The sequence below is a fragment of the Micropterus dolomieu genome, linkage group LG10, assembly GCF_021292245.1.
Source record: "Micropterus dolomieu isolate WLL.071019.BEF.003 ecotype Adirondacks linkage group LG10, ASM2129224v1, whole genome shotgun sequence".
NCBI classification, from domain to species: domain Eukaryota; kingdom Metazoa; phylum Chordata; class Actinopteri; order Centrarchiformes; family Centrarchidae; genus Micropterus; species Micropterus dolomieu.
The window spans coordinates 28,841,145-28,847,462 of NC_060159.1; the positions used below are offsets into that span (position 1 = coordinate 28,841,145).

General features: G+C 39.9%; 1 protein-coding gene across 4 annotated transcripts in view; it reads right to left on the bottom strand.

Moving 5' to 3' along the window:
• kidins220b (kinase D-interacting substrate 220b) overlaps positions 1-3,785 on the bottom strand; it is a 21,921-nt gene extending 18,136 nt beyond the window's left edge. For all 4 annotated transcript variants that reach the window (XM_046059897.1, XM_046059899.1, XM_046059895.1 and 1 more), the window contains exon 1: positions 3,576-3,785. The gene's annotated coding sequence lies outside the window, so the exon portion shown is untranslated. The remainder of the gene's footprint in view (positions 1-3,575) is intronic.
• Positions 3,786-6,318: the final 2,533 nt, after the last annotated feature.

The window sequence follows — 6,318 nt, forward strand, 5'->3', positions numbered from 1 at the left end:
GTAATGTTTACTAATGTTTACTATAGTAATGTTTACTAATGTTTACTATAGTAATGTTTACTAATGTTTAATATAGTAATGTTTACTAATGTTTACTATAGTAATGTTTATTAATGTTTAATATAGTAATGTTTAATACAGTAATGTTTAATATAGTAATGTTTACTAATGTTTAATATAGTAATGTTTAATACAGTAATGTTTAATATAGTAATGTTTACTAATGTTTACTATAGTAATGTTTAATACAGTAATGTTTAATATAGTAATGTTTACTAATGTTTAATATAGTAATGTTTACTAATGTTTAATATAGTAATGTTTAATATAGTAATGTTTAATACAGTAATGTTTAATATAGTAATGTTTACTAATGTTTAATATAGTAATGTTTAATATAGTAATGTTTACTAATGTTTACTATAGTAATGTTTAATACAGTAATGTTTAATATAGTAATGTTTACTAATGTTTAATATAGTAATGTTTACTAATGTTTAATATAGTAATGTTTACTATAGTAATGTTTACTAATGTTTAATATAGTAATGTTTACTAATGTTTAATATAGTAATGTTTACTATAGTAATGTTTACTAATGTTTAATATAGTAATGTTTACTAATGTTTAATATAGTAATGTTTACTATAGTAATGTTTAATATAGTAATGTTTACTATAGTAATGTTTACTAATGTTTAATATAGTAATGTTTACTATAGTAATGTTTAATATAGAAATGTTTAATATAGTTATATTTAATATAGTAATGTTTACTATAGTAATGTTTAATATAGTAATGTTTAATATAGTAATGTTTAATATAGTAATGTTTAATATAGAAATGTTTAATATAGAAATGTTTAATATAGTAATGTTTAATATAGTAATGTTTAATATAGTAATGTTTAATATAGAAATGTTTAATATAGTAATGTTTAATATAGAAATGTTTAATATAGAAATGTTTAATATAGTAATGTTTAATATAGTAATGTTTAATATAGTAATGTTTAATATAGAAATGTTTAATATAGTAATGTTTAATATAGAAATGTTTAATATAGAAATGTTTAATATAGTAATGTTTAATATAGTAATGTTTACTATAGTAATGTTTAATATAGAAATGTTTAATATAGAAATGTTTAATATAGAAATGTTTAATATAGTAATGTTTAATATAGTAATGTTTAATATAGAAATGTTTAATATAGAAATGTTTAATATAGAAATGTTTAATATAGTAATGTTTAATATAGTAATGTTTAATATAGAAATGTTTAATATAGTAATGTTTAATATAGTAATGTCCACAGAACACATAGTAAGAACCTCATGATCTTCTGTTTCACAAACTGGATCAAATGTGTTAACTGATGAGTTTTCATAATGAATGAAGGTGAAGATGCTGAAGTCATGTGTCATTCATTCATTAAATACATTTATCATAGTATACTTAAAGTATTTACAGTCCTCACTTTTGTTCATTTACAGTAAATGAAATGTTCTTTAATATTTTGGTGCTTCCACTCCTGCTGCGGCGGTAACACGAGAGGAAGAAGCCACAAAGAGCCGGGAGGCGTCCTGTCGGCCCCTGGGAACGGGGCCCTGCACTACTGATATTTAAACGCTTCTCTGCAGGACGACCGATAACCTGCTTCAATCAGCGGAGAGATGACGGGGGCGGTGACATTTCACCGTCACCACGGAAACACCACCGGCCAATCAGAGATCAATGGAGGCTCACTGTCACCATGGAAACAGCCTCCAGGCGATGGAGAGCTGAGCGCAGCTTCGTTTCACTAAAAGGGGGACGCGTCCAATGGTCCATGGCTCAGCGAGTGATTATTATCTTTATTACTGGTTACTGATCAGTCCTCAGGGGCACAGACAGGTCCGACCGCCGACCGTCGAATAAAATCAGTCAGAAATACCTGACGTTAATTCTGATAATCTAAAGACAACATAAAACAGGAGCGATATTTCCTACCATCAGAATACTGCAGTACTACATCACCAGTGAAGGATTTTAAAGGTACTACTTTCCCCGGTCGTGTTCGGGTCACCTGGCGAGCTAAAGTAAGCCCGAGGCCAGACGCCGTCTCTCTGCCAGCCGTCCTGATAAGGACGTTATCCGTCTCCTTGGTAACCAAGGTCGAGATAACCTTTATTTTGTTTCATCACAGACAGGAAGTAGACTTCAGGTTTGGCCTTGCATGTGTTTTACACAGGGGGCGACTCCAGCGGCCGCAGAAAGAAACTGTTTCTACTTGTCAGCTGATTTATTCCCTCAGTAAACACTTTCCTGATGAGTTTCTGGTCTCAGTCGCTAGTTTCAAGTCTTCTTCAACACAGCGTGATGTTCATTTAGTAAATTATGGTCCCATTTAGGGGAACAGAGACCAGGAAGCAGGGGAGGCTTTAGGGCGGGGCTACAAGCTGACTGACAACCTGTCAATCAGGATAGAGGCGACTCGTATCCGCTGCTCCGTGAACATTTAACTGCTCATTTTTCAGGAGGTACGTTTAGTTTGAAGCCTGTTTGTCGCTAGCTAAAATTAGCATCCCAGCTAATAAGAACTACAGAAGCACCTAGCTAACCTCTCGTCTCGTCTCGTCTAAATATAAAAATGGTGAAAAATGTCGATCAGTGTTTCCCAGAGATCCTCACAGGGCGTGGTGATGGTACAGTGGATAAGACAGGGTCAAACCCCCGCTGTGACACGTCCACCAACGTGTCCCTGAGCGAGACCCTTGACCCCTCGTTGCTCCAGAGGCGTGTGACCTCTGACAGCTATTTTTGTCCACAACCTAAATATATTTAGTTTACTGAGGAAGTAAAGAAACCAGAAGATATTAACATTTAAGAAGCTGAATCAGAGAATCTTTATTTAAAAAATTACTCGATTAATCGACTTTGGAAATAGTTGCCATTTAATTTAATAATTGACAGCTGATCAATTATTCGATCAATCATTGCGGCTGTAAGGTTTACTGTGGCAGTTTTCTATTTGATCTCTATGTATTTTACAGTCTGGCCGCGTGAATGAGGGTGAACTCTGCTGTATCGATCTGTGAACCTGCTTCTCTTTAAATCTCTAATAATAACATGGAGGTCTGGTGCAGCGATTACAACCTTTTATTATTATTATTATTATTAAATAAATGTAAAAACAACATTACAACAGAACTAATAATAGAAACCAGTGTTACAGATTATTATATTACTATAATCTTGATTTATCAGACAGACAGAGGCGCCGTCCTGTGTAGTAAACGTTTAATGAACACAGAGAAACACGCAGCGTCGGTCTCCGGTTGTCTGTGTCGGTGTGTCTGCTGCGGCGGCGCAGTAACCGGAATAACCTTCAGTCTGCGGGCGGAACCAACAGGAGGCTCGATAACCTGTTTAATAAGCGAATTAAGTGTTTAATCGCCTTTAAATGTGCAGAAATCAAACACACGGCGGAAACGTTACAGTGTTTTCTGATCGCCTGTCAGTCAGACATGAACGGGTGACGGGAGAGGATGCTGACGGTATAACATCGAGAGGAAAACCACCGTCGCGTTTACCTTCAGAACAGAATCAGGTCCGGGTCTCGGGTCTCGGGTCCGGGTCTCGGGTCTCGTGTCTTGGGTCCGGGTCTCGGTCTCGTGTCTTGGGTCCGGGTCTCGGGTCCGGGTCTCGGGTCTCGGGTGTGTCAGCGTCTGCTCGGCCTGCGCTCGGATGACAGCCTGAGATCACTCTGCATCCCGAACAACAGCAGCAGCCATCTTTGTTCCGCACAATAACCGACAGCCAGCCAACCGCAGCGTCAAGCGCGCCAAAATCACATCGGCGCTTCCCGCTCGTTGCTGCCAAAATAAAAGCACCCGATGTTACAGCTCATTAGTTTGCTAAAACAATCCGACAGCTTTACAGGTTTTTACATGATTATTCTGTCCCTGCTGTCCTCCAGCCAGAGCCCGACCACCACTCTGACTTCATTTCTCTTTATACATGCTCATATTATTTTATCTTCACCTGAACACCAAGCAGACCGCGCTTGGTAATTTATTTTGTAGGTGTGTAAATGTCGTTTCAAGAGAGGACTTTATTCCTGTTTTTATTTCAAGAAATAGTTTTAGCATGTAGGCTAATTATGGCTGCACCTACTGGTTATAAATCTACCAATCAGTTCATCGCTTTCTGTGTAAAATGTTGGCAATAATCTTGTCCATCACCTAATCTATTAGTTTACCAATTTATTCATCTGTATCCTGCTTCAGGGTCACTCACTGGCTCATCCTGAGGAAAACTATTACATGTCAGTTCCTACATTTACACAGTGAGGTGAAGATAATTTGGATTTACTGAATGTTTTCTGAATTATTTTTCCTGTTGGTTTTAATAATATGCTTTTATTTTTCATTATTTGGACGGAGCTGGTGTCTCCGTTTATTATCTGAGGAATAAACATAAGTACTGATAAACAGAGTGTGAGAGCAGGAGCTCCACTTGGCCTGGCTCAATATCAGTTTATTAGGGTTTAAAGTGCAGACAGTTTGCAGAAGGCCAGGTCTTATCTTTATGTTCCACTGCTCACCGTGTACACCCTGCTGAAGTAACAGTTCAGGGCTTTTGTCCCAGACACAATATATCCAGGGGGTAACCAACCATGTGCCCTGGAGAGTCCACAGTCTGAACCTCCACCCGCTGACTCTCCTGGTCAGGGAGACTCTCCTGACATGGTGGGACACCTCCACTACTTCTCTGCTTCTCCATCCATTAATTTGTTTGCCACTTATCAAGGTCCAATGTAGGCTACTGTACAGCAGGCTAAGTAGCCCACAGATCCTTCTCCTTAACTACTTTCTCCAGCTTCTACTGGGGGATCCCAGGCCCTAAACTCTAAAAGGCCAATCTCCAAATCTATGCCATTGGTACGCCATAACCTACTCATACCCTACACCGTACTCTATGCTGTACCCTACCTGCACCCTAAGCCTTATCCTACCCATTCCCTACACCGTACTCTATGCTGTACCCTACCTGCACCCTAAGCCTTATCCTACTCATACCCTACACCGTACTCTATGCTGTACCCTGCCTGCACCCTAAGACTTATCCTACCCGTTCCCTACACCGTACTCTATGCTGTACCCTACCTGCACCCTAAGCCTTATCCTACCCATTCCCTACACCGTACTCTATGCTGTACCCTACCTGCACCCTAAGCCTTATCCTACCCGTTCCCTACACCGTACTCTATGCTGTACCCTACCTGCACCCTAAGCCTTATCCTACCCGTTCCCTACACCGTACCCTGTGCTGTACCCTAACTGCACCCTAAGCCTTATCCTACCCATTCCCTACACCGTACCCTATGCTGTACCCTAACTGCACCCTAAGCCTTATCCTACCCGTTCCCTACACCGTATCCTACTCATACCCAACACCATACCATACGCGATACCCTACGCCGTAACCTTTGCCATGCCCTACTCAATCCCTTCATCATATCCTGCACCGTTGCCTATTCGTAACCTTCGCCGTGCCCTACTCTTACCCTACATCATATCCTGCACCGTTGCCTATTCGTAACCTTCGCTGTAGCCTGACGTGCACCTCCCTAAAAATCTAACTTCACAACACAGACCGCAAGTCCTGTTATTGGTCGGCTTGGTAGCGTCCCACTTCCTCCTACACATTTCCTACTCATCCTTCTTCTTCTGCCTTAACTGGTTCAAGGGTCGTACATACCATCGCCTCCAACGCCTTCTCTTGTTTCTGCTAGTTAGTAATTCCCTAAAACTGTTGTTCAACATCGATCAGCTCCAGCTCTCAACATGAGAGGAACCCCTACGCCAACTAGCGTTTGTGGTGGTGTTACTGCAGAATGATGCAGACACCAATGCGACAGCGCACTTATCCTGCGCCGTTGCCTTCGGCGTAAACCCGCTGCTGAGGTATAAATTGGCCTTAACCCTTCCCGGCCTAATGAGATAATCCCTACAGTGTGTTTTGGGTCTGCCCCAGGGCGTCCCAGTAATACATGTCCAGAATACGTCCACAGGGAGGCGTCCTGATTAGATGCTGGCTCCATTCACCTAGAAGAACATGTATCCATCACCACAAAGCTCATGACCACAGTTGATGGTTGGATTGAAAAACAACTGGTTGACTGAGACACTATTTAAACTGAGTTTCACCATGTTGATACTGTTGTTCATACGGTGTGAACAGCGCTTCAGAGACATGATGACAAATCAGTAATATCTGTTCTGTCGTAGGTATAAAAGATCATCGCAACCACAGAGTAACAGTCTTGCAATG